At 47.6% G+C, this 26,891-nt stretch overlaps 2 long non-coding RNA genes across 5 annotated transcripts in view; one reads left to right on the top strand and one right to left on the bottom strand.

The window, feature by feature from the left end:
- Nucleotides 1–17,643, bottom strand: part of LOC108350417 (uncharacterized) — a 27,711-nt gene extending 10,068 nt beyond the window's left edge. The window contains exons 1-2 of one of the 3 annotated variants that reach the window (XR_015684501.1): nt 17,546–17,643; nt 10,335–10,394 (exon numbers count right to left, since the gene is read on the bottom strand). This is a non-coding gene — a long non-coding RNA (uncharacterized LOC108350417). Of the gene's footprint in view, nt 1–10,334; nt 10,395–16,863 lie in introns of all 3 variants that reach the window. The other 2 variants (XR_015684502.1, XR_015684503.1) reach the window with 2 other exon arrangements.
- On the top strand, nt 16,767–26,891 carry LOC120101599 (uncharacterized). 2 transcript variants are annotated; one of them, XR_015684505.1, is made up of 3 exons: nt 16,767–16,821; nt 20,992–21,166; nt 22,511–26,891. It is a non-coding gene; the product is annotated as an uncharacterized LOC120101599 (long non-coding RNA). The 2 variants fall into 2 exon arrangements; XR_015684504.1 differs by lacking the exon at nt 16,767–16,821 and having other exon boundaries at nt 20,935–21,166.

The following is a 26,891-nucleotide window of genomic DNA, read 5'->3' as shown; positions in this document are numbered from 1 at the left end:
GAGGCAAACACAGTTTGAAAACCATACACTGGAGAGACACATTGTCCTAGCCAAGGCTGACCTAGAACAGCCAGACACTGGCCAATCTGCCAGGGACCACAAGAACCCATTGGGACAACAGGATCTGACCCAGATCAGAAGGACCATCCATAGACCCATAAGAAATAGCAGATGGTTCTTCAAAGTTACTGGTTTAGGGGTTTGGTTTTTCACATATTAATAACTAATATAGGGACATGCATTGAATGTGTGCATGAATATGTGTTTGTGTGATCATGTGCATGTGTGTTCATGTGTGTATACCATGAGCATGTGAGCATATGTGGGAGTACACATGTAGAGTTAGTTGTGTGTGTGTGTGTGTGTGTGTGTGTGTGTGTGTGTGTGTGTTGGAGGTAAACTGTCAGGTGTCGTTTTCTATAGACTGTAACTTATTCCTTTGAGACAGGGTTTCTCACTAAAACGGGAGCTCCCCACTAAACTAGGTAGCCTGATAGCCCAAGGATTCCCCCATCCTCACCTCCCCAGCACTAAATGACGGGCACATGCTACCACAGCAGCTTTTCCATGAATGTTGGGGACCAAACTAAAATCCTGTTACTTACATAGGAAGTTCTAGACCCACTGAGCCACATCCCCAACCCCAAGTGATTCACACCCTAGAAACACAGTCAACAGGTATCTACAGAGTGTAGAAGAAAAACACAGATTGACGTGTCTTCCTGTTGGAATTCTAGAGCCCAAGTATGGCAGGCATGGCTCAGGCAGGCTTTCCCCTCAACCCCCACCCCATTCCCTCTGCCATGCCAAAAACTGTTAGATTAAATCCCTAAGGCTAGCCACCCAGGTCCATTCCCTCCGAGGCTGACTACCAAGGTCCAGCTATCAGTACTGAAGTCCAGCAATCAAAATCCTTCTTTTGACTATTCTAATTAACATGCCCAATTAAACCTCATCCTAACACAGGTTCCCCCTGTTCCTTTATAAAATGCTATTGTGCTATGAGCAGTCTGTCTCTCCTCTATCCAGACCTTTGTCCGTTGGGGCAAACATCCCTTCTCCATCTCTATTCCCTTCTCCTTCTCCCTAGTCCTCTGTCTCCTGTCTTTGACTCCTACCCCTGCCCTCTGTCCCTCTGGAAGAAATAAATCTCCTTTGTGCTAAGAACTTGCTCTTGGGGTGTCTTGTACTGATATAGGTTCTTTCAGACCCCACCTCCTATTTCCTAGATAACCCTGGGAAGGTAAACATCAGCTCCCCACCTCCTTAGGATTTATATTACCTTGTTTAAGGTGGAGGTGAACTGCAGCAATGGCTCAGTGCGTAAAGGCACCCACTGCCAATCCTGAAGATCTGAGTTCAATCCCTGGGTTCCACATATGAAAGGGGAGAGACCACTCCTGAAAGTTGTCCTCTAACTCACTTGTCCCATGGCACATCTGTGCACAGCACAAACACACAACTGCCACTTAAAAACTGTTTTAAAGGTGGAGGTGGGGGTTGGGGATTTAGCTCAGTGGTAGAGCGCTTGCCTAGCAAGCACAAGGCCCTAGGTTTGGGATCCCCAGCTCCAAAAAGAAGAAGAAAAAAAAGGTGGAGGTGTTCGGGTTTTGTTGGGGCCCATTAAGATAAAGGTGCTTTCCCCTGTCTAAAAGAATAGATTATAAGTTCTATCCCTGGGTCTCCTCCTTTAAGAAGTTAATGCAACTGTGTCTGTCAGTCATGTGATCAGGCATCCTCACCCCCCACATCCACCCAACCCCAAACCCAGGAACGTTGGTTCACTGGAAGCCATGCTAAGGAGATGACACTTACTCTCCAAAACTCCCATCTGGGCAGAGGCTCTCATCGATTCTGTCCCGTGGCACTACAGAACCCACCAGCTTTTCCATGTTTCCTTTTCTTTTGGATCTTAATCAAAGTAGGCTTGCCTGACACTGCTGATCCCAAACCCCACCATGGCCTAACCCAAGCAGCACTGCTGTCTCCCTCTTCTTCACCTCCCTTCTCCTAGAGGCCCAAAGTACAAAAATATTTCCTGCCCTGCTGTTTTTCTCTCAATAACTTGCCTTATTTCTCTAATAAAATTGTCCTTGACCTTCCTTACAGGTCTGTTGTAAATTCTTTTGTCAGTGAGACTACAATTTCATAAAGGGAACTTCAGTTTCCCTGGGAATATGGCAGGCCCCCCAGCGACCCACTTCCTCCAACTAAAGTTCCCAGAGCCTCCCGAGATGGCATCACCAGCTGAGTGAGGCCTCGAGCCTATAGGGCTCATCCAGTTTCAGTGTTTCAGACAATAACACCATGATAAATGCCAGCTTCAAACTACAGAATAAAAATACAGCATACATTCTTCTATTACAGGTAACATTGCAGATCTCGAAATACCATCTAGGATCATCAGTGCTTTGAACTTAAGGTAGATTTTTGACTGTGTTGATATAAATGAGTATCCAATACTATAAATGTAGTTTTCTAATATTTTAATAAAAGCTTCCAACTGCCTTCCTCCACAATCCTAAATATTTTGTTATTGTTTTAAAATCTTTTCTGTTTTTTGTCTGTTTGTTTGAAGGAGAGTGTTTAGAAGCTTCATCAGACCATGGAATACTGCCCATGGCTCAAAAATAGCTAAGACACCCCCCACCTTGGAGAACAGACAGACCATGAGGACAGAGATAGCCACAGTAGAGGACAGGGGGAGAGGAGACGGGTGCTGGTGATGCCGCGTGCGTCCCTCCCTGCCCCTGTGAGAGTGTTCATGGTGAGATTGAGCGAGGCAGTGTGACCGAGTTCACATGAGACATCAGGGAGGCATGAAACGGCCTCTGTCTTAGACCTACTCTAACCTGGACTCTCTTAACTCTAACTCCAGGCTCGCCCCACCATACCTCTCCCTGAAGGGTGGATCCAGAACTCTGAGGGGAGGTCTGGAAACTCAAGGAGACAGATGGACATGTCCTCCAGAGGTCAGTGATGAGACCATCCACGACACTGCTTTGGAGGGCAACATCCTGTGCCATTTTGGGTTCTCAGGAGAATCTAACTGGTTAACATGAAGTCTCTTCATTGTTATTTTTTTTTTGTTGTTTTGTCTTGTTTTTGTAAGACCAGTTCTGGTGTAGCCCAAGCTGACCTCAAGCTTCCTATGTAGCTAAATCTAACCTTGAACTTGTGATCCTCCTGCCTCTCCACCTGGGGTTGCAGGAATCTCTCTGGAGTAAGCTTTTTGTGGTCAGGTTAAGGGCCTCAACCCATTGTTTCGGCCGTTCCTCCAGGTTATTCTGTCCCGGTGGCAAGTGACACCATGCTTGGAAGTGAGCAGTACAAGCAGTGCCCTAAGTAAATCAATAAACCAAATGAAGAGCAATAATTGGTCCTTCCTACCTTATTCTACTTCACTCCCAAGTGCTGGGATCACAGACGTGTGCTGCTGCAGCAGGCTATAGCTAATACCAAGACTCTCTTTTAGGAAAAAAAAATGTGATAGTGACAATGTGCCCTCCCAGACATTCCAAGAACAACAAGGGAGTGGCCACATGCTTGGGGACGGAGGCCACTGGTGAGATCAGTGGGCGTGGGGTGGTTCTAGTGAAGCTGAACTCTGGTGGGGAGATGGTAACGGAGGAGGGAACAGGGAATGCCCGAGCTTTAGTTGCCCTGACAGAGCCAGAAGACAGGGGACAGATGGTTATCTTAGAGGTGAGGTGAAGTCAAAACATCTCAGGCAAACTCATCCCCTAGAGGTTTACGAGAATTCCAGGGACATGGAGTTTCCCCTTGGAGGGGAATTTAAGGGAGATGGATTTAGAGATGGGAATTCAGCAAGGGAGCCCTCCACACGGGTGGTCCTACAGGGCCGCAGAAAGTCCTTTGAGATCAAAGGAAGGACCAGCAGGGATCAGAGGCAGATGAGGGCACTAGACGCCAAGTCCAGGGACCTGAATTTGGTTCCCGGGACCTGAAGCTGTAGTGGTACACACCTTGAATCCCAGCACCCAAGGGGCAGTGGCAGGCGGGGCTCTGAGTTTGAGGTCAGCCCGGTAGACAGAGTGAGCTCTAGGACAGCCAGGGCTACACAAAACCGAGAGAGAGAGAGCTGACTCTTGCAAGTTGTCCTGACTTCAAGCACTCCATGTCATTTGTGTGCCCATACTTAAGCTACATACATGTGGGTGCTGCAGCCCCTGGGTGGGGCCTGGAGGGCACTGAGGAAGTCTTCCACACCACCCTGTAGTATGAGTGTCCATGTCTGCTGGAATAACACAAGGTAGAGGATCCTAGCAAACTAGTGAGCCTCAGATTGGGCCTCGACAGGGAGATGACTACTTCCCCCATCTGCACGGAAGTCCATTTGGGGACTGGCAACCTGGAGCTCCCCATAGTGACAATGGGATGTTTGGCTACCCCAGAACTCTGTACTCAATGCTGGTCTCCAGAGTCAGTTTTCCAGGTTGGTGACTTTGCCTCAACCCCTCCTGGATTCTGGTTCCCATACATACATAATCAATCAATCAATCAATCAATAAAAGTAAATTTCTTTCAAAACAAAAGTAATAAGCTAAAAAATATCAGAATAAACAGTGAAGATAGTGAAGGAATTTGTTTTGTTGTTTTGTGTACATGTGTACGTGTATGCATGTGTGTCTCTGTATGTGTGCATGTGTGTATCTGTGTGCCTGAGAGAATTCATGTGCACATTCATTTGTTCCTCAGGAGCTGTCTACCTTATTCTTTGAGACAGGGTCTCTCTCTCTCTCTGAGTCCTGCCTACCTCATTAGTCTAGGCTGGTTGTTCAATGAGCTCCAGGATCGTTCTGTCTCTGCCTCTTCAGTACTAGGGTCACAAAGTGCATTACCACCAGGACAGGATTTTTCTGTACGATCTGGAGAATCAACTCACAGCCTCATGATTGCATTGCTATGAAATATATCATGTGTCGAGGGGGTACCTGGTGGGCCAATACCAAAATATGCCACTGGGTAATTAGGCCATGAACAGTTTGGTGTAAGGAGGTTTACTGGGGGAAGGGAGAGGGGTGAGGACCTGGAGAAAGGGTAGGAGTAGAGTAGAAAACAGATAGACAGATAGCAGAGCCATGAGGGCAGAGAAGAGGCTGGGGCACAGAGAAGGGGGAGAGGGACTGGGAGGGAAACAAAGAGAGGGGGGAAGAGAGAGAGAGAGAGAGGGAGAGAGAGAGAGAGAGAGCGCTAGGCAGCCCACACCTGGTGATGGCCACAGTTGATGAAGAAAGCCCTTGCTAGGTCCCTGGGAAGCACCTAGTAGAATTGTCTGTAAGCTAACATGCATGGTAAGCACTTCACCCACTCAGCCATCTCCGCAGCCAGCAATTTGGTTTGTTTCGTTTTATAGTATCAATAAAGTAGGGCTCCTTTGTAACCCAAAGCCAAGGTAGGGGGATGTTCAAGGAGATTTAAATTGGGCTTGAAGAAGGAAACAGCACGAGGCCCCCAGTTGAGGCCTCTGGGGGGCTGGTGAATTCTAAGCAAGCAGTTCCCACAGAGAAGTGTGGATGGAGGCCAGATGAAGCCTGCCTGCTGGGTAGTGAGTGGGTGAAATGCTAGCTGGGGAGGCAGGGAGGGCCAGGGCAGAGGGAGGGAAGAGGCAGATTTGCAGGGTAATAGCATCCAATTCAATGTTTTCTTTCCAAGACCATCCAGTTTTGAATTAAAGAAAGACGGAAACTGCAAATCTGGAGTATTTAAAGGTCGTGTGAAAATCCTGAAACCCTCAAGTTCAATCTGTTCCCACCTAAATAACATGTGTGTGGAAACCAAGCAAGGCCACTAAACCTTTCCCAGCTCGGATACAGCTGCTCACAGGGGCCTTGAAAATGTGCAGCATCCCTGGGAACCGAGCAGCCACCCGGGAAGCAGGTAGGCTAATTGGAAATCACCACCTCTCTTGCTTCCCCTCCAAGTCTCTTCCCCCAGCTTTGTGACAGAGAAGGAGTGGCAGCCTGCTCTCCAACAGCAACTCTAGCAGGCATCCCATGAGAAGAATAGGGACACTCCAGACAGGAGAGCAGGTAACGAAACTGCAGCACTTCACCTCTTCCTTCTCTCCTCAAAACCCAATCCCCTAGACTCATCCCAGCCCTGCACCCACTCCCAGGGGACAAAGCAGATCCTGGTAGAACACCTTGCTTGCCTCCATCCGCAGACCCCCTCAGCACCACCCCTCCTAGCCCATCTCCATTCTTAAGTGTCAGCTCCCAATACCTAGAAACTCATGTTACCTGGAACCCCCAATGGCCACACCTAGCAGGATCCCACAAGAATTCCCTACCAGGCAGTAACATAGACACAAGACTATTCTCAGAGCCAGAAAGGGCACCAGATTCCAAGAAACAAGACACCCACCTAAGAAAAATAAAACATAAGACCAGACGCCAGAACTTAGAATTACAAACTTCTCAACCTAGATTAGCCTAGACGCCAGCAAAAAAGACAATCAAAAACAGCCAAAGCGATGTGTCTCCCTTACAGCCCAGCAACCTTACCACAGTAGGTCCCGGGTATTCCAGCATGGCTAAAGCACAAGACAGGCCTGAAAAATAGCCTTTGGGGATATGATAGAGGTCCTTAGGGAGGAAATGAATAAATCCCTTAAAGAAATCTATGAAAACACAAACCCTGGAAGAAAATGAATAAAACTGTTCAAGACCTGAAAGTAGAAATAGAATCAATAAAGAAAACCTAAACTGAGGGAAACCTGGAAATAAAAAATTCAGGAACTTCAGAGGCAAGCCTCACAAATAGAATACAAAAGATGGACAAGAGAATATCAGGCATTGAAGATATGATGGAAGAAATGGATACCTTCGTCAAAGAAAACGTTAAATCTAAAAAAAAAACCCTAGCACAAAGCATCCAGGAAATATGGGGCACTATGAAAAGACCAAATCTAAAAATAACAGGAATAGAGGAAAGAGAAGAAACCCAGGTCAAAGGCACAGAATATTTTCAACAAAAGCATAGAAGAAAATTTTCCAATCCTAAAGAAGGAGGTCCCTATTAAGGTACATGAAGCATGCAGAACACCAAATTGACTTGACCAGAAAAGAAAGTCCCCTTGGCACATAATAATCAAAACACCAAATGCACAAAACAAAAAAAGAAAATAGAAAATTAAAAGCTACAAGGGAAAAATACCAAGTAACATACAAAGGCAGATCTATATATAAAAAAACCCCTAACTTCTCGATGGAAATTCTAAAAGCCAGAAGGGCCTGGACAGATGTGCTGCAGACCCCAAAGGACCACAGATGCCAGCCCAGACTAAGATACCGAGCAAAATTTTCAATCACAGTGAGTGGAAAAAATCAGGTATTCCATGGTAATACCAAACGTAAGTAATATCTATCTACAACACACACACACACACACACACACACACACACACACACACACACCAAAATAACAGAAATCAATAAATACTGTTCATTGATATATCTCAATATCAGTGGTCTCAGTTCCCCCAATAGAAAGACACACACTAACAATGACTGTGAAAACAGGATCCACCTTTCTGCTGCATCCAAAAACCACACCTCAACAACAAGGATAGACACTACCTCAGACTAAAAAGACAGTGAAAGATATGCCAAGCGAATAGACCTAAGAAGCAAGGTGGTAGACATTTTAATAGCCAACAAAATAGATCTTAAACCAAAACTAATCAGAAGAGATAAGAAAGGACACTTCATAGTCATCAAAGGCAAAAAAAAAAAAAAAAAAAAAAAAAAAAAAAAAAACACCAATAGGGCATTGCACTCCTTAACATCAATACACCAAACACAAGGACACCCAAGTTTCTAAAAGAAACACTACTACAGCCTAAGTCACATACTGACCCTCACACAATGATAGTGAGAGACTTTAATATTCCACTCTCACCCATAGTCAGGTTATCTAGGCAAACCCTAAACAGAGAAATGCTAAAACTAAGTGATAGTATAAACCAAATGGACCTAACACATTTACAGAACATTTCATCCAAACATAAATGATTACACCTTCCTCCCAGCCCTTCATGGAACTTTCTCCAAAACTGACTACCTACTTGGACAAAAAGCAAGTCTCAACAGATTCATGGAAATTGAAATAATACCCTATATTCTGACCACCGTGGATTAACACTGAATAACAACAGAAAGTTTACAAACTCAAGGAATATGACCCCTACTGAACAAAAATAATCAAGAAAGAAAGACGTTTTAGAATCAAATGAAAATGAATGTATAACAGACCCAAACTTATGGGACTCAGTGATGGTGTTTCTAAGGGGCAAATTCATAGTGTTAAGTGCCTACATTTAAAAATTGGAGATATTTTATGCTAGTGCCTATCAGCACACCTGAAATCAAAAAGAAGAAATTACACCTAAAAGGAGCAGGTGGCAAGAAAGAACTGAACGCAAGGTTGAAATCAATAAAATATAAACAAGAAGAACGATACAAAGAGACAACAAAATGAAGACTTGGTTCTTTGAGAAAATAAGATTGTAAAACCTTGTCCAGATGAACTAAAAGGCAGAAAGAAAATATCCAAATTAACAAAATTAGGAAGCCAGAGAATCATAAAGACATACTTCAAAAACCCACACTCTACTAAATTGGAAAATCTAAAAGAAACTGATTATTTTCTCAATGCATACGGCTTCCCAAAGTTAAATCAAGAGCAAATAAGCAATTTAAAGAGGCCTATAACCCTAATGAAGTAGAAGCGATCATTAAAAGTCTCAACCAAAACAAGCCCAAGGCCAGATGGCTTAAACACAGAATTCTACCAGACTTTCAAAGAATTAATGCCAATACTCCTTAAATTGTTGCACAGAATAAAAACAGAGCATTGCCTAACTTGTTTTACAAAGCCACAGTTATCCTGAGAAACAAATCACACAAAGACCCAACAAAGAAATAATTACAGACCAATTTCCCTTATGAACATGGATGCAAAAATTCCCAATAATATACTTGCAAACTGAATTCAAGAATACATCAAAAAGATTATGCACCATGATCAAGTCGGCTTCATTCCAGAGACGCAAGGATGGTTCAACATACATAAATCAGTAAGTGTAATCCACCATGAAAACAAACCGAAAGACAAAAACTACAAGACCAACTCATTAGATGCACAAAAGGCCTTTGACAAGATTCAACACCCCTCATGGTAAAAGTCCTTAAGAGACTAGGGACACAAGGCACATACATACCTCTACATAATAAAGGCCATTTACAGCAAGCCTGTAGCCCACATCAACTTAGGTGTGGCAAAACTCAAAGCAGGCAAAACTCAAAACTAAAACCAGGAACAAGACAAGGTTGTCTACTCTCTCCATACCCATTCAATATAGTACTTGAAGTCTTAATAAGACAACTGAAGGAGATCAAAGTGATACAAAGGAAAAGAAGTCAAATTATCCTTATTTGCAGATGATATAATAGTGTATGTAAGGGACCCTAAAAATTCTACCAGAAAACTCCTACAGCAGATAAACACCTTCAGCAAAGTAGCAGGATACAAAATCGCATCACAAAAATCACTAGCCCTCCCATATACAAATGGCAGATGGACTGAAAAAAAGATCAGGGGTTGGGGATTTAGCTCAGTGGTAGAGCGATTGCTTAGGAAGCGCAAGGCCCTGGGTTCGGTCCCCAGCTCCGAAAAAAAAGAACCAAAAAAAAAAAAAAAAAAGATCAGAGGATAGCACCTTTCACAATGGCCTCAACTCCAGCCAAGCAAGTGAAAGATCGGTGTGATAAAATATTTAAGACATTAATGAAAGAAATTGAAGAAGATATCAGAAAATGGCAAGACCTCCCATGCTCAGAGAGTGATAGGATTAACAGTAAAAATGGCCAATCTACTAAAGGCCATTCACAGACCCAAGCAATCCCCATCAAAATCACAACACAATTCTTTCCAGGTCTTGAAAGGACAGTTTTTATCTTCATATGGAAACACACACACATACAATGAAAAAAATTAAAAAACAAAAACAGGACAGCTAAAACAATCCTGAATGATAAAAATATTGCTGGAGGTCACCATCCCCAACCTCAAAACTGCACTGCAGAACTAAAGTAATAAAAACAGCATGGTATTGGTGCAAAAATCAGACATAACGGTCAACAAAATCAAGTTGAAAAAGCAGGTATAAATTCATACACCAAGGGAAACCTGATTTTTTTTAAATAAAGAAGTCAGAAATAAACACTGGAGAAAAGATAGCAATTTTCACAAGTGGACCTGGTCAGACTGGGTGGCTGCATGTAGAGGAATCCAAATAGACCTATACTTACCACCCTCAAAAGTCAGCTCCAACTGGATCAAAGACCTCTACATCACCAGGTACGCTGAACCTGATAGAAGAGAAAGGGACGCCATCGTTAGGACAAAACAACAACCTAAAGAATAGGAAAAGATGTCTTCCAACTACAAAGCCATTAGAGGGTGAATGTCCAAAGTACATAAGGAACTCAAAAAGCTAGATATCAAGAAAATAAACAACCCAATTTCAAACTGAGGCACGGATCTAAACAGAAAACCACAGAGGTTGGGTAGAGGGCACGGTGGGGTAGGGGAGTAGGTAGGTCTCCCTAGGAAGGGGAAGTAGACTAGAGAGTTATGGGTGGATGGTTGGAGGGACTGGAATGAGAAGATCAAGTGAGAAGTGGGGATTCAGAAGGCAATATAAGGAGGCAGCTAAAATTAAGGACCATTTGAGGGGTAGCATTAAAACCTAATGCAGCAGAAGGTTTGTAAAATGTTTTCCTCTATTAGGGAGATGTGAATAACAACAGAAACAACAGAAAGCTTACAAATAACGGGAAACACCCCCTCTAGCCATCTTCTGTCACCTAATGAAGCTTCCAGTACTGGGAGGGTTACATCCAAGGGCTCCCATAAGAACCTCCAAACAACCCAGGCTGTTGTCAAGACTACAGGTTGCTCTCCACAAACTGACAGCAAGGCCCCACTGTGGAAGACAACACCTTCACTACTCACTAAACATGGAGAATTCAAGCTGGCACCCACAAAGAACCTTCACCCCTACAAACTGGCATCTTTGTTACAGGAAGGTACTCACTCTGCATCTGCATGCTACCAAAATGTAAACACCAACTCAGCCACAAAACCTTTGCTCTACAAGGGTGCTTTCAAGATAAACCAGGGCAATGTGACACCAAGCTTATAGGAGTAACCACCTGCTGTCTGATTAGATTCAAGGCCCCGCTCCACAAGAGGGAACCTGTATTTGGATGATCAAGAATCTGAGACTAAGGGTCCTAGGGTAAAACTAAGCACTACTGGAGAAAGAGGAGGAGGAGGAGGAGGAGGAGGAGGAGGAGGAGAGGAGGGGGAGGAGGAGGGGGAGGGGGAGGAGGAAGAAGAGGAGGAGAAGAGGGGGAGGAGGAGGGGGAGGGGGAAGAGGGGGAGGAGGAGGAGGAGGAGAGGAGGGGAGGGGAAGGGGGAGGGGGACAGGAGGGGGAGGGGGAGGGGGAGGAGGGGGGAGGAGGGGGGAGGAGGGGGAGAAGAAGCAGCAGCTAAGCAGTGATGGTGCTGACCTTTAATCCCAGCATTTGGTATGCAGGAGCAGGTGGATCTCTGTAAGATCGAGGCCAGCCTGATCTACAAAGTGAGTTTCAGAACAGCCAGGGCTGAAAACCCTGTCTCAAAACAAAACCAAAGAAAAGTAGCAATAAAATTACTCCTAATGGTATTCAGCTATACTTCTGGATCAGTTCCTCATTCGGCCACCATCAGAGAAGCTTCCTCCAGCAGCGAATGGGAAAAAGGAGACGCACAGGCAGACATAGTACAGAGAGTGAGAAACCCTGAAATATTCAGCCCTAAATGGGATGTCTGTCAAACCCCTCCCCTCAGAGCTCAGTGAACACTGCAGAAGAGGAGGCAGGGAAATCGTCCTTTGCATACACATAATCATTCCCAGCTTAGTGTTTTTATGTGATTCCTCAGTGTGCAAATAAGTGGGTCTCTGCGTCTTTATCTGTTTCTTGAACCTTTCCTTTGGGCTTGTCTTCTTCCGTGTGTTTTTTGATGTGTTAGTTTTGTTTTATTATGTTTTCTTTTGTTTTATTATTATCATCCCATACAAGCCCGTTTGTTTTCTACTGAGAGACAGAAAGGGACTGGGTCTAGATGGGAAAGGTGGTGGGGAGGAACTGGGAGGAGCCTGTAATCAGGATTATTATGGGGGTGGGGGGCCAGTTTCAATAGAAGAGGAAAATGGGCAGATGCAGATCTCATGCCCACACACAGATGAGTGTGCAGAGGCATGTCAGGAGGAGGCCCTGGCTTCCCCAAAGGTCCCTGGACAGGAAGCAAAGGTCAGGAAGTCAGAGGTGGCATGGGGGAGAAGAGAGCAGCTGTTTCTGAGTATCCTACAGTCTACTGGAATGTTCCGTGTTTCACAGCACCCGCAGAATGCCATGCCTGTGGCTGCCCACTTACAATCCCGAGGTCAACATGGGCGGGCAGTAGTTTTCGTGTTTACTTTTCTCACTGCACAGACAGCTGAGCCCACCTCTAACTTCTACCCTGTCTCCACAGCCTGTGACCGAAAACAGACCACCAACCTTCAACTCAAAAACATCATTACTGCCTGTCACAGTCTATAAAGGATAAATATCTCATTGTGTTGTCCTGCTTTTACCTGTTTGGACAATTTAAGAGTGTTCTATCTTTTTTTTTTTTTAGAAAGGGTCTCATGTAGCATAGGCTAGCCTCAAACTCACTTGCTAAGGCTAACCTTGAACTCTTAATCTTCCTGCCTCCACTTCCCACGTGCTGGAATTGCAGGCATTCACCACCATAGCCAGCTAAGTTCTTGCTTTTTTTTTTTTTTTTTTTTTTTTGGTTCTTTTTTTCGGAGCTGGGGACCGAACCCAGGGCCTTGCGCTTCCTAGGTAAGCGCTCTACCACTGAGCTAAATCCCCAGCCCCGCTTTTTTTTTTTTTTTAATACTTTTAAATTTAACCAACTGTATTTGCTCATTGCACAGTTATATGAGATGCATGTCTCTGTGTCCTTGTCGGGGACATGGCTTCAGTGACTGACAGAGGGTTTGCTCTGTATTCCTGTTGGGGACATGGCTTCTTTGTAGCTCACAGATGGTTTGGGTTCCTGGGAAGACTCCCATTCACAGAGGACAGAACATGAGCTCTAACTACACCCCCCCCACCCCTGACCCTATTGATCTGTTTGCTTGTGTGGGCATGTGTACCACAGTACACATGTGAAAGTCAGTCGATAACTGTGGGAATCGGTTCTCTCCTCTCCCCATGTGCGTCCTGGGAACTGAACTTGCATAGTCAGGCTTAGCGGCAAGTGCTCTTACCCACTAAGCCATCTTGCTGGCCCCCAATCTACTTTTCAGAAATGAGTTTTGTTTTTACCCAAGTATTACCTGAAATCTATTTGGATAGCCGGGATACCATCCTCGGTTCCCTGCCATGAGCTCCGAGGTCCCTGCAAGTTCCAAATCTGAGGAGCCCACGACCTTCAAAGGCACAGTGTCATATTTGCATATAACCTTCCACCTCTCCTGCTTTAAATCATCTCAGAACTACTTATTATATGTAATACAATGTAAATGCCATGCAAATAACCCCTATATTGTATTTTTTAAAGAATAATAAGGTTTTTTTAAGCCTGCCCATGTTCAATGCTTAATTCTTCTCTCTCGAGCATTTCCTAGTTGCAGCTGATTGACTCCAGGGAGGCAGTGGGCTCGAGGGCTGGAAATAGCAGGCGGGCGCCACCTGCCCCACTTCCTTCATCTCATGCTTCAGCGGGCTCATCCCACTCTGAGAGACAGACGCCTGTGCTCCGAAAGCCCTCCCATGTCTTCCTCTTAGCCCTGAGAAGGGCCTCCTCCCCAACGCATCCCTCCTCTCCCGGCAGGCTCCCCCAGATAACTGCCTCTCTTTTAAAAGATTTTATTTATTAGGTATACAGCGTTCTGCCTGCATGTACACCTGCAGGCCGGAAGAGAGCACCAGATCTCATTACAGGCAGTTGTGAGCCACCAGGCGGTTGCTGGGAATTGAACTCAGGACCTCTGAGCCTCTGAGCCACCTCTCCAGCCCGTTCCCCCACCCCCACCCCCACTCCCACCCACCCCTAGAGTTTCTAAACGCTTACTGTATCTTTCACTCTTATCACAACCTAAAATACGGTTGTTTACAGGCCAAGTCCTTTTTTGCTTTCCTTGTCAGTTTTTACTGCTGTCCATCAGCTTGGAGTTGTTTATTTTATTTTATTTAGGCAATCAACAAAATCCTGCCAAGCTCTCACTATAATTTTTCATGTGACCAAACGTCCCATAATTTGCCAAGCCCATTTATATTCCTAGGGACAAATTCCCTGGCCCTTGGATCCTCTGGCTTCCTGCTGCCCTGAGCCATTATTTAAGGAATCTCCTCTTCTCTGTTGGAACCCTTATCTCCCTGTCTGCATGTGTATCTATTTAAATGTGTTTGTATATGTGGATATATTATATATCACATATTACATATTATTATATATGTGGATATATATTATATATCACGTGTGTGTGTGAATGTATGTGTGTATAAGTATGGTATATAGATGTGTGTGTGTGTGTGTGTGTGTGTGTGTGTGTGTGTATGTGTGCTATATGTACGAGTGTAGGGCTCCAGTACATATGAGGAGTCCCCAGAAGATATCAGGTCTATTGCTCTCCACTTTATTGCTTTGAGACAGGGTCTCTCACAGAACCTAGAGCTAGGCTGGCAGCCAGCAAGTCCCTATGCTCTCCCTATGTCCACCGGTCACAGTCCTGGAATTGTCCTCGTACCTGCTCAGCAAATGCTCTTACCCACCAATCTGTCTCTCGAGCCCTTTTATAACTGTGCGTGCTTGCACATGCATGTTTGGATGTGGGCAGGTGCACATGAGAGTGAGAGAGAGAGAGAGAGAGAGAGAGAGAGAGAGAGAGTGTGTAAGGGAAACCAGAGGACAACTTCAGATGTCATTCTCAAGGCTTCATAGGAGAATGCCAACCACTGCCTTGGAGGCCTGCTGCTCATCAGCTAGCCCGAGGGCCTGGCCGTCAAGACACAAAGCCTCGCCACCGCCCAGGTGCCGGGATTACAAGCATCGGTCACTACACCCAGTTTTTTAGGAGGTGCTCAGAGCCAGTCGGGTCCTTGCACTTGCTGTGCAAGTGCTTTACTGAGTGACCTCCTGAGCCCCAAATCTTCACTCTAAATAAAGGCAGGGTCTAACCACTCGGCCCACCTGCCTAGTCCCAGCCCTGATAAATCTTATTTTTGGGTAAATTTTCTACTTTAGTCATAGTTGTTCATTCTATTTTATTATCTTTAGATCTTTTTTATTGTTTTAGAGGTTTTCATGCTCCATTAAAATTTGCACATGAGTAAGTGACTTTTACCCCATCCAGCCCCATCCCATTCCCCCTGCAGACTACAGAAGAACTCTTGACCTGCTGCTTAAGTGTCACAGAGGTGACCTTGGGTATGTCTGTTCTTTTCCTTGAGTTGGATACTCAGTGACCTTACCACTGGGAACCCCTGTTCTTTGATTCTGGCAAGTTTTCTTGCATTGTTTCTTTGACAATTCCATGTTCTCCTCTCTATTTCTGGAACTTCTGCTAGCTGAGTGCTGGACTTCTTGGATGGACACGTTGATTTCATATGCTTTTGTCTCCTTTCCCCTCTTGCCCTGACCACTGCTCCACACACCCCACACACACCACCCCACACACACCACCCCATACATCCCCTGCCCATGTTCCCAAGAGTTGATCAGGGCTGACAGTCACACTGTGTATTTGCAGCCTTAATCTACTATCTATAACCCATTCCCTTCTCCCTACCAGGCACCCAGAGAGACCAGAGCCTCTGGCCACTCCTAAGAATAAAGAGGACAGTCCCTTGCCTGCATGGAGAGGAGGCAGGAATGTGTTCTTTGCTCAGACTCTTAAATTAATGGACTCCTCCTTTGGACCCCATCTTGAGTCCTCTGCCTGTGGCTCCCAGGCCCTCTGACCCCTAACTTGCATAGACTTCTTTGGTGCTCAGCTCTCTTTGGAGCCTCCCCACCACACAAGCAAAGGTCTGAGTTCTGTCCTCCCTGCTGGGCCCCAGAATCATCCGGTAGCTTCCATCTAGTAGCTTCCCCCACCTGCTTGAGATTCAGGGGTAGACAGAGCTACGAGTTCCATCAAAGATGATATCAGATGGTCCCTGATCCTCTTGGTGTCCCCTACATAGTTTGGAGGAGAACCAAGTGAAAACCCCTTCTACCATCTTGGAAGCTCACAAGGACAGGAAGGGACCTAGTTGCTGAGGCCAGGGAGTCATACCTGGGCAGAAGGAACTGGGTGAACACAGGCAAAGCAGAAATGAGCCAACTGCTTACAGTTTTTCCCAGATGGAAGCCTAGATCCTTAAGCCAGTTTGGAGCTTAAGGAGGCAGTCAGTGACCAGAGTCACCTGTCTGCAGCCATGGCAGATGTGCTAGGGGCAGGGAGTACCTGGAAGGAGCACCAGCCCCAGAGGGAAGTGACAGTGTTCTCGAAGTGAGAGATGGCCCAGGCAAACCCAACAGATGTCTGGGATGCAAAGGGACACCCAGGTGAAAGACTGGAGGAGGGATAAGCAGGACTTGTGACTGGCAGGTTTACAGAGCCTGAGGGTAGAAGGAGGAGCCTACTCTGAACCTGAGTTTCTGGTGCAGACAAGAAGCAAGAAAGGAAGTTCACCAAGGTGGGGCAAGCAGGTAAGGGAAAGCCTGCTTGCATTTATGTAGTGCAACAGTTACCTTTCTTTTCTTTCCTTGTTGTTGTTGTTGCTGCTGCTGCTGCTGCTGCTGTTGTTTTCTCTGCCCTGTCCTGGACTTGCTTTGTAGACCAGGCTGGCCTTGTCATAGATACACCTGCCTCTGCCTCCTGAGTGCTTGGATTAAAGGCATGTGTCCCCATGCCTGGCCTAAATTGCTTGTCTATTGCCGTGATAAAACACCGTGACAAAGGGATGCTTGTAGAAGAAGGAGTTTATTGGGCTTGCAGTTCCAAAGGCGTACGAATCCCTCATCTCAGGACAGTAAGGCAGCAAGCGGCAGGCACAACCACAGAAGCAGGAAGCCAAGGGCTCACATGGTGAACCACAAGCAGCAGAGAGAAAAGGCTTGAAACGTTTCAAGTTTTTAAACTCTCAAAGCCCACCCCCCAGTGACATGTTTACTCCAGCAAGGAGGCACCTCCTAAAACTCCCCCAAACAGGGCCACCAACTGGGGGCCAAGTAGTCAAATGCCCGAGGCTATGGGACACTTATAGAGCCACAGTGCTCTTGGTACAGAGCTTTGCTTCATTCAAGCTGTGCATCACCAGAGGCCAGGCCAGATCCTGCTCTACCACCGGAAGCTGAGGAAGAATGCTTACCTATATCACCCTCTACATCATGGACACACCCCAGCTCCCCCTGAACCCTGACCTTTCTTCACCTGCTGGTTACCAGGGAGCAGTGACTTGTGGAGGCTTGGCAGGAGCATGGCCCTCCCTCCTCTGAGTGGGTCTCCTCCTCTCCCTACAGTTGGTCGTTATAGCAACAAGGGCTCCCAAGATGGAAGGAAGGGAAGGCCTTGCTCCAGGGTTGCCATAGCAACCTGGATCCTCAAGGCCAGTTTTGAAGACAAAAACCACACACACACACACACACACACACACACACACACACACACATACACACACACCATCACACCATCACACCATCACACCATCACACCCCAACTTAACAAAGTGTCCAGGCTGTCAGGGTTCTTCATGGCCCAGAGAGCACCAAAAGGACATAAGAAACATCTTTTGTCAAGGTGTCCAGTCTTAGAGCTGACTTCAGACTTTTCGGGGCAGGGGATATTCTGCTTTTCTGAGAAAATAGCCAGAATTAGCAAGTCATACACATACTAAGCAAACATTTTATTGAGCCTACTGTGTTCCCAGAGCACCATAAGAGGTAAAACTTCTGTCATGTTCTCACGTTGGACAAGACTGCTGTGAGGTGGGGTGGAAAGAGCCTAGTGTTTTCTGAGGACCATCTGGTCGTGAGCATGGCATTCCCACTACAGACTCTGCCTGCAGCAGTGTTCCAAGGGGCTGGAGGTCAAGGCTGCACTATTTACAGCAGTAAAGAATGAGGAAGAACTTGCATGCCGGGCCTGCTGGCCATCTCTGTGGCAAGCATTAGGGTCTGGATTCAAATTCCCAGCACCCAAGTGAAAAGGTTGGGTGTGGCTGGGTGAGGGAGCAGAGGCAGGAGGATTGCTGGCTTTCCAGATGCCGGTCTAGATTCAATGAGACACTCAAAGGCAGGGTAAGGCAGAGAATTACAGAGTGGGACACCCAGCCTCCTCTTCAGGCCTCTACACAAGTGTACTTGGGAGCTTGAGCCTATGCACAGGTGCACATATGTCCCCCCAACACGGGGAGGGGGGAGAGGGAGGGAGGGAGAGGGAGAGTGGGTAAGGGAGAGAAGAGGAGAAGGAGAGAGGGGAAAGGGGGAGAGAGAGAGTAGGGAGGGGGATGGAGAGAGATGGAGAGTGGAGAACAGGTAAATAAACATCAGAGTAACTGAGTGTATTACTTGAACAGCTGTATGTGGGTAGAGAAAGGCCAGATGGTGGCAGCCTCCCAGGAACCATGCCATTGGCCAACAGAGCCAAGGGTGGACATGAGCATGGTTACTGCTGAGCTGTCCGGACAGATCAAAGAGTGTGTTTGCATTAGAATTTAAAATCTCGAGAGGCAGTAGGCTAATGGACACAGAGGAGATCTAGGGGTGAGACACTGGCTTTAGCTAGTTTAATCTGATGTAGACAAATTCAGCAGAGAAGTGTGCGCCAGGGCCTTTAAGGAGCAGCAGGAGGTGAGGCCCCAAGCTTGCATTGCTTATCCCAAGAAGAAGGCAGAAAGGCTAGAAGCACAGTAGGGGCAGAGGCTGGGAAACTTGGGGCCCTAAGTGGTAGAGATGGTGCCAGGCTTGATGTGGAGGAGAAAGGCATGAGTGGGTGAAGACTAAGAGGTCCCTCTGAGTGGCCTTGCGTGGGATAGCACCAGGGCAGGGATGTGCCTTGGTAAGTAGCTGGAATCCTATAGGAAAGACCAGCTGGAGACGTCAGGTTACGGAAGGCATAAGGAGAAGACAGGGCAGCAGGTACCAATGATAGACTTATATTGTTAGAACTGGAGAGACTTCCTTAGCCCTGAGATAGGGGAATACAGGCCCTCACCAGATGGGGCAAGGGAGTGTCTCAGGCTTTTAAGTTTTCTCTGAGCCTTTTGTGGGACTTGGCTCAGTTTTTCCAAGACCCGAACCTTCCTGCCTCCCGATTGCAGTGATCCCAACTGAGCTGGAGGCAAAGCAGAGGCTGCTGCTTGGAGGCCCTTGGGAAGAAGAGAGGGGAGAGAGGAAGAAGGTGTCCTTTGATGGTCAGAAAGCCAGGACCACTCTCAGAACTCATAGCCTACTTAGGGCAAGCACTCCAAGCACAGAAACTGGGGACCGAACAGGCCAGACACTGAGAGAGGTGGCTGGAGGTGGGTGGTGCCCTCGAGAGCTCATCCAAGATACTCTGGCACCTGCCTTTCTGGTGCCTTATATAATATCAGCTACCCAGGCAGTACTGGGACAGGCAGATCCTGAACCCAAGAGCTGGAGCCCTGGAATCTAGTGTCTCCCTGTCCTGTGAGCTGATGTTGAACATGTCATCTAGCTGTCACAGTGCTGTGGGTCCAGAGGCCTGGAACACAGGTAGAGAAGGGCCACACGGCACATCGTATTTCCCTACAAAAGGAAGAACCTGGGGTGAGAAGAGAAGGTTGTACCATCCTGTCTGCTGTCTGAAACCATCAGGAGAGTACAAAGAAAATTCAGCTCTGTGGACACTGATCTGAAAGAGACACTCAGTGAGGAACAGGTTACTGTCACACCAGCTTTGAGAACCCCTAGACATTCTTCTTCCTTGTAGAGGGTCAAACCTGTATGTTGTGAAAGTAGACATCCCTACAGTGGTCCTGTTTAACACAGTTCTCAAACATGCACACAGCACCTCCCCCTTTCCAGAAAGCTTGTTAGCTCTTTGCAGAAAGTGGGTTCCATGCAGCACACCTTGGCGAGAACTGACCTGATTCATACGGACAGGGGCTCGTGCTAGGGATTTAGCTGAATGGTGAAATGCTTACCTGCCCTGCACAAAACACAGGATTCATCTCCAGCATGGCAGAGGGGAAAGGAAGGAGAGGGAGGGGGGAAGGAAGAAGGGAAGGGGAAGGGGCTAGGCAAAAGGAAAGTGAAGAAATACAAAGAGGAGAAAGGGGAGGCAGCCCTTTAAGTGGGCTCTCAGATGGCTCAGTGAAGGACAGACACAGCTGCCCTCTCTCACAGCAGGAGGACTGCTCGCTCCCGGGCCTGGCACGCAGTTAGCCTAGCCGGTGAAGCTTTTGCAGGACTCAGAGCAGCAGCCGCCTCGTTGCCAAGCTTGGCTGTGGCAGAGCCTGCTGTGGCTCAGGGACCAGCGGCTTCCAGGTGGGCGGTGGGGTCAGGCATCTGGAGCAGCCGACACACAGATGTCCCGGCCGCTCTTGGATCCCTGCCTGCCTCCCGCTTTCCCTAATTCCAATATTTGGCTGCTGCTCTTGCCTAATTCATATTCCAATGTCAACACTGCATAATCTCCCCCAAACACTGCCGCCCTGAGGCTGGGGAAGGGGAAGGGACAGGAAAGCGGGGACACAGAGACCGGAGGGGGTCAGGAAAGGAAAGTGAGGAGGCACAGGCCAGAGACAGGAAGCCCCAGCAGGCAGTGCTTCCGGTAACCCCCCCCCCCCCAATATCCTTAGAGGGGGAGATCTGTGGGACATCAGTCAGTGCCATAGGACACACTGTGCTCCACAGGGATGATGTTTTCATGTGCCCAGAAAAGGGGACCCAGAGACTCCCCACAGCGATCAAACGAGGGTGTGCTCAACTTGTATGACCTGCAGTGAAGATAGTGGGACTTCCGCCTCCCAAGTCCGGATGCTTGGGTCTCTGTCTCCAGCTTAGCCTCTAGATGGCTATGTGGCCTTAGGTAAGTCTCCCAACTTCTCTGGCCTCCATTTCCTTGACTAAGTGAAGAAGAAACACCACCAAGCACCTTCTCTAGCCACTGGGGAAGAGAAGAGCCTTCTGTGAAGCAGCCAGGTCCTAGTGGCACCAGCCCGTGTTTTAATGGCACCTGGCCACAGGCAAGGGCTACTACTACTCAGAAAGCAGGAAGAGCAGGGGCTCTCCAGGCTCTAGCCAGGCAGGGAACTGGCAGGGCCAGCAGAGATGACTCAACTCCCAGTCCAGGCCCTGAGCCTACCTCATAAAACGCAGTCCCTCTGGGTTCATTTTTACAGGGGGAAACTGAGGCTCAGGAGTTAGCCCAGGAAACTAGTGCAAACATGGAAACCAAGCCTATCTGGGGGCAGAGCCGAGCTGGCCCCGTACTGCTGCCCAAGCTGTAGTAACAACTAAGGAGTGATCAGCTCTACCACCAGGGGATAGAGGCAGATGGTAATCAGGCCCGTCACAGGCCGTTCCTACAAGGCTCCCTAAGGTCCTTCCTGTACCCACTCTCCTCTCAAATCTCCTGCCCCGCCCATCCCTCCCTCCGAACCGTCTGCATTCCAGGCACTTGTCCTCCGGGGCTGACTGCAAGCTCCCAGGGATCCAGTGACCTCCTCCTAGAGCATCCCCACAGGGTTGCATCCAGTCAGACTTCCTGAAAAGGATTACTAATAAAGCTTTGATTTGCATGTAATTTGCATATGTGTCTAAAGACCTGGGAGGCGATTTTAAGTTAAAGCCTTGGTTAGTCAGGGCGCTTATCCCTTGGTCCTTTGTGTGCCTCTGAACCTTCCTGGCCCTGACCTTGTAGGCTCATTACCAGAAGGGGAAAGACTTTAAAAACTAAGCAATGCCATTTCTTGAATACCTACTGTGTGCCAGGCTTATCCAGTAACTACTAAAGAAGTGACTGTTTGAAGGGGATGAAAAAAAAGCCACCTTTCTTTCTAGCCTAGGGGAGAGATTGAATATGGTGAGACTGTTGGGGTAGGTAATTCCCGATCCTGCACCCTAGAAACCCATTTTCTCCAGACTGCTGGATGTCCTGTTCTAGTCCAGCCTCCCCGAGTGCTAATATTGAACTCAGAGATACATGAGGGGTGGGTGTGGATGCAGCTCATCGAGCGCTCACCTTCTGGTCAAAAGGCCTTGGGTCCCTAGCCGTGGGTTCTGTCTCCGGGTGTGGTGCATGTGGAGAAGCCACTTAGCCCCAGGATTACCAGTCACATGCCACCCTGAACCCTGGGGAATGTTAGGCCACGAATATGCCTGTGTCAAAGGACATCCCAGAGATGGGTGATATGTGGCCTCTGTTTCACAGGGGTCAACTGACTACCTCAACTTTATAACCAGGAAATGCCAGAAGCTGACACAGGAACCCAAGGCTGCCTCTCTCCGAAGTCCCCACATCCCCACAGTTGCCCTCAGTGAGAAGCACCTGGCTAAGGGAAAGAGGACAAAAAGCATGTGGAGAAGAGGATGGTGAGAATAGACGGTGACGTGCTGGGTCTCACAGCCAGTGCAGGGATGGCCTCAGACACAGTGGGGGCAGGACCACACTGTCACTGGTTCACACAGCAGAAGAGTCTAGGGTACCGGTCTTCATACTGGGGGGTTATCTGAGGAGATCTATGGGGCTCTGGCCCAGCTGGAGTGGCCAAAGAGTTTGCAGCTCCCTGAGGGGGAGCAAGACTGGATGTTGGGCCTCTTCCTCAGCGTCCGTTGCCCCAGAGTCCGTGGCAGGTGGCAGGATGCAGTAAAAATTGGTCTGTGGCTAGGAGCTAAGGTTGGGGACCACCGAGCAGGAAGTTGCTGCAGTAGGCTCTAGCAGCTTCCAGCAACTAAAGCTTCAGGAGAAAATACTCTTCCCTTAGGGTATTACAGCTTGATAAATCAGGTACTCTCAGAAGGTCTTTGGTAAAATACCTCGTGTACCTTATTCCTGGTGGATAGGATCTTATAAACATTCTGGGTGGGTAGGCATCTAAAGGCAGATACCTTCTATTGGCTTGGTCTGAGATGTTAGAGATGCCTCATCTGACCGTGGAGGGGATTTGGGTATTGCCTGTATGTGATTGATTGATTACCACAGTCCTCTCCATGTGGTGTCATGTGCACGTGTTCCAGGACAGGAACCTGGTCGGGAGTAGATTTAATCATCTACCGTTCTCAATTATGAGAATTGCTGGGGTTCCGCTCAACCTTACCAGGTTTTCTGTCTGGTGGCTCGGTCCACTGCCCACACTAGGGGATGGAGTGAACTGGGGCAAACAGAGCAAGTACAGCCCCACCCCAACAGGAGCCTGTTCTGGGCATGTAATAACATATGCCCAGGGCCACCAGATCTGCTGCCCTTTCAAAGATTCCAGAAATCAAATTACTGCTCAGAATCTCCCTATTTGTACATGTTGGCTGAACATTTAAGACAAAGGACAAACACTCAGACAAACAAAATGTCACTGCTCCCTGGCTGACCCACTGGCCACAGTCACAGCCTCCAACAATCCAATCCCATCAGCTCACAGAGGCTCGCTGGAGTGTGAACTCGCAGGCTGCAGGACTGACCATGTTTCTGTGTCTAGTGGTGCCAGGGCTGGCACCGACATGTATTGTCAGACTTTGGGAACATGGGAATGCAAGCCAGTTCCCAGACAGTAAGAATAGATCCTGGCTCCTGCGTCTCTGTCCCAACCCTGCTCATGGCCTCTCTCACTGTTCCCTGGTGCTGTTCAGAAACAGCCTCCAGGGTTGCAGAAATGGGTCAGTCACTTGTTAAGCAAGCATGAGGATCTGAGTTCAGATCTCCAACAACCAGGGGTGTCAACTTGTCAGTAGGCCAAGGTGAATGATCAGATGGGCCCTGGAGTCCATTGACCAGCTAGTCTAGATGGACAGAGGGGCTCCAGGTTCCACGAGAGAACCTGCCTCAAAAAAGAAGAGGGAAACACCAAATCTCAACCTCCACATGAGCGTATGCAGACACCCACATGAACACACAATGCAGTTTCTCACCAGGCTTGTACACACACACACACACACACACACACACAGAGAGAGAGAGAGAGAGAGAGAGAGAGAGAGAGAGAGAGAGAGAGAGAGAGAGAGATTGTATTTCCAGCCCTGTAGAGCCAGGATCTTAGCAGACAGAGATTAGAAACCTATGTTTATTATTTTTATGTGTATAAATGTTTTACCTGCCTATATGTCTGTGTACTGGGTTCATGCAGTACTCACAGAGGCCAGAAGAGGGCATCAGATCCTCTGGGACTGGAGTTAGATGGTTGGAACCTCCATGTGAGTGCTGGGAGCTGAACCCAGGTCCTTTAAAAGAGCACCATTGCTCTTAATCACTGAGCCATTCCTGCAGCCTCAGAAATCTGTACTTTTGGTAATTTTGAAGCTCACGTGGCAGTCCCTTCAGAAGTTAAACTTACAGGCCAGAGGCTGTAGGAGCCAGAACTATGCAAAAGTCTGTGAGAAATTAAGATGTGTCTACAGGAAGAAGTGTTACATGAAGGATGAATAGCCCAAATGTCCATCGGGTGGTGCATAGAGACACAGTATGGTACAGTTCCCCGCCCCCTGCAACCGGATTATTATGTAGCTTCAAAAAAGGTGAAGTGAGGTAATTTGTGTCACCATATAGATATAGATGCACTTCGATTGAAAAGAAAAATAGGTGCACGCAAGAGAGAAGCAGCTCATCCAGGGCATGCGATTCCACTTGGTGGCATTTCCAGAATGAGTGCTCAGAGCACTTCCCACCTGCTGAAGAAGGGGACAGGAAGGCATGGCCGCTGATGGAGAGGCGACTCTTGGGAGGGGCGTAGTAAAAACATCCCCTGGAACCAAATAAGACAACGGTTGTGCAAGCCTGAAATGCACTGAATTCCATGCGGTCGACTGTATGTGGATTATATTAAAAATAGCCCATCCTCCAGTGTCTTACCCAGGGGAGTGTAGGAGATGAAGCCAGAAAGAAAATAAAGAGGGAGCACTAAGAGCTAAGCGGCAGCAGCTAGTGGTGGAAGAGTGACCGCTGCCCGCTGCCTGCTGCCCCACAGTCTGCACTCCAGTCTGAGCTGCTGCGGGCAAGTGAGCGGCTGTCGCCTGGGTTGTTGGAGGAAAATCCAACCCTCATTCGCCTCACTTCAGACTTTCCATTTCAATGCCCACAGCCTCAAGTGCCCTCCCATGACCCTGGGGCTTGGCCCTGTGAGTAGAGCACAGCGTGCACAGAGACATGGGTCTGCTCCTGCCCAAGTAACATATACAAGCAGATACAGTGATGTACACCCACAAGCCCAGTGCTTTGTGGGTAAAGATAGGAGCAGCAGGAGTTAAAGATCATCCTCAGCTACGGAAAGAGTCTACATCAGCTTGTGATATATGAGACCTGGTCTAAAAAGAGATTAAAAGGAAACAAAACAAAGCAAAAAACTCCAAGAAGACAGTAACAGTAAAATTCATACAATGTTGTCTCTAATTAGAGGAAAGTAGACAACTAGAAACCTGGGGAGAGGGCTTATCAGGTAAACCTGAGGGCCTGAGTTTAGCATCTATGTCACAGTGGTACATGCCTTTGCTCTCAGCAGAAGTGGGCAGGTTTCTGTGGGTCTATATAGTGAATCCCAGACCAGTCAGGGCTACATAATGAAACACTTCCCCATCCCAGGGAACCTTCCCCCATCTCAGAAAAAAAGAAAAGCTGGACGTGGCTATGCACCTGTTGAGTCAGGGCTGTAAAGGGGCAGAGGCAGGGGACTGCGGGGTGAAGGGGCTGGCAGCTGGCGTAGCTCCAGGCTCAGTGGGACTGGTCTCACGGGAATAAAAAGGTAGAGTTATAGAGCAGGACACATGGCATGACCTCTATGCACCCCACATGTAACAACACATACACGTGCAGATATGAAATAAAAACAGAGAAGTAACAAAAGAAAGTGGTGAACACATATCTGCTGAGAAGTTAGGTCATAATCGTGTTTGGTCACACTGAGGGAAACAGGGAAGGAGGGGGTAAATGGCACTTAGTAGAGTGAAGAGTAAAGGCCACATGGCGGGGAACAAGTAGCTTCCTGAGGACAGAACTTCCAATGGACAAACTGGATTGTCCTCTCTGACGTATTCACTGCAGAGGGATAAATAAGTCAAAGCCTGGGAGACCCCAGTAGATGCGTCCCCAGCCTGATGGTGAGCATCTCCAAGATAAGGTGGATCCCACATGGCTCACAGAAGGCTTGTTACCGTGGAAAGGAGTGTCCACCCTGACACACACGATCTCAACCGGATGTTGAAGAAAATGTCGGCACACCCACATAGTAATTTTTCGTAACAGAAACAACCAGTGCCCTCTCAGAGGGTCCCAGTCATGACAGAGCAGAACTGAAGCCCTGCCAGAGCACAGAGGAGTTCTGAGCACAGCCTGCTGCCTGAATCCTGGCCTGCATCCCAGAAAGGAACAGGGCCATTAATAGCAAAGCTGGTGAGATCTGAATAAAATCTGCACATTCACGAATAGCATCGCACCCAGACGGTTTCCTTGGTTTGGGTCACTGTGTTCTGATTACATGAGATGTTAGAGAAAACGCAGGAAGGATGGAGAAAGAACTACTACTGAGGAACTCGCTGTGCAACCTCAGTGACTTTCCTCCAGGTCTAAAATTATTTTGAATTTAAAAAAAATAAATCAACGTATCCTGTGA

The sequence above is a fragment of the Rattus norvegicus genome, chromosome 3, assembly GCF_021556685.1.
Source record: "Rattus norvegicus strain SHRSP/BbbUtx chromosome 3, alternate assembly SHRSP_T2T, whole genome shotgun sequence".
Classification (NCBI taxonomy): domain Eukaryota; kingdom Metazoa; phylum Chordata; class Mammalia; order Rodentia; family Muridae; genus Rattus; species Rattus norvegicus.
Note: the sequence above shows the minus strand (reverse complement) of the source record. Positions and strands in the feature narration are given on the sequence as shown.